General features: G+C 23.8%; 1 pseudogene; it reads right to left on the reverse strand.

Moving 5' to 3' along the window:
- Positions 1-525: 525 nt before the first annotated feature.
- On the reverse strand, positions 526-1,657 carry LOC108687205 (annotated as a pseudogene).
- Positions 1,658-1,877: the final 220 nt, after the last annotated feature.

Raw genomic sequence — 1,877 nt, forward strand, 5'->3', positions numbered from 1 at the left:
GGTTAGGGTTATATTATAAATATATATGATGTTATTCTTATTGTAAAATTATTTTATAGTTCAAATAGTCAAATAAAAATATATAATGCGAAGTTGGGTGAAATTATGATAATTAGTAAAAGTAAAAATAATATTGGTATATAATAATAAATTAATAGAATATTTAAATTTCTTTAATATGTTTCAAAACATAAAATTATTCAAGATCATTAATTTTAAATATATATAAATGTTGTAAATTATACGGATATATTTCTAAGATAAGTTGTTAAATGGGATATATAAATAATTTAATACAATAATATATAATAATGGAAATTATTAGTTGTAAATTAAAAATAATAAAATATAGTTAATAGCTAATAAATAATGTAAAAAATTGCGTATAGATAATATAGCTAAAGAATTAATTGGGTTAGAGAGGTTTAATAGAATAAGTTAAGATAAGGATAAAAGTTTAAGTTTTAAGGTAATGCGGGAACAGGGGAAGTTGAGAGTTAAGGGTTTAAAAATGTGTTTAAATAATTATTCAGTAAATACTAGTTGGGGGGAAAGGTAAAGAATAAGAAATTTATAAATAAATAATAAATTTTCATATTTTAGGGGCAAGAGGGCAAAAACTAAGAAATAAGTTATAGTAAGGATTTGACTAATAAGGATATAAGAATCCTCAATTAATTGGGCGCCTGCCCAAGTTAAGAGAATAAATGTATTAATAAAAAATGTATTCAAAATATTAGTTGATCAGATAGGATTATAGATGAAGGATTGGAGTAAATAGATTTAGTAAGGGGAAGAATATATAAAATTAAAATTGATATAGTATGGGCAATTACTAAAGTTTATTTATTGGGATAGACCGAAAAATAGCATAGGCAAAAAGGAAGTATGTTGAATATGGTAGGTGTGACTAAAGGATTGGCAGGAGTAAAATTATCAGGGTCTCTGAATATATAATGGTGTTGAAGGATAATAAAGAGAAAAATAGATAATATAACATTAAAGCCTAATAGATCTTTAAAGGTAAAGTAGGGGTGGAATGGGATTTTATAAAGATCTTATTTATTCCCGTAGGATTTATAGATCCCAAGATGTAGAAAGAATAGATGGAACATAATAAATGAAAAGTAAAATGAAGTGAAAGGAGAAAAATCGATTAGTGTAGAATTATTAATTGCAAATCCACCTCAAATTCATACGACTAATATATTTACAGTATACGGAATAGTTGATATAAGATTAGTAATTACTGTAGCTCCCCAGAATGATATTTGTCCTCAAGGGAGTACATAGCCAAGAAAAGCTGTAGCAAAATTAAAAATAAGAAAATTGTTACACCAGATAAACATATGTTAAATTAGAAGAGTTGTAATAAATATTTCGTCCAATGTGTAGGTATATGCAGATAAAGAAAAAAGAAGCTTCATTTATATGGATATTACATATGATTTAGCCATTAGGTACATTTTGGATAATATGAATGATTCTATTGAAGGCAATTGAAATATTAAGCAGTAATGAATTGAGAGAAAAAGTTCCCTGATGATTTGAATTAAGAGAAAAATACCAAGGAACCGAAGTTTCATCAACAGAAGATATTAATATGAGAGGGGAGGTTAATGAGAGAGTGATTAATTATTTTAGTAATTTTTTTCATATTTTTATTTTAACAAATGTAAAAAATAAGGAAAATAACATTTTTTGAATAAATGTGGGGGTATTTCATATAATATAGGAAATTGTATTGATTTTATTATATAAGATATAAAGAAAAATATAAATTGACAATAATATTGTTAAAATAATAAATATTTTAAAATATAATAATTAAATAAGATAGAGGATTTTATATATAATTTAATAATTAATATTAGTAT

This window comes from Atta colombica, unplaced genomic scaffold (assembly GCF_001594045.1).
Source record: "Atta colombica isolate Treedump-2 unplaced genomic scaffold, Acol1.0 scaffold201, whole genome shotgun sequence".
Taxonomy (NCBI): Eukaryota; Metazoa; Arthropoda; class Insecta; order Hymenoptera; family Formicidae; genus Atta; species Atta colombica.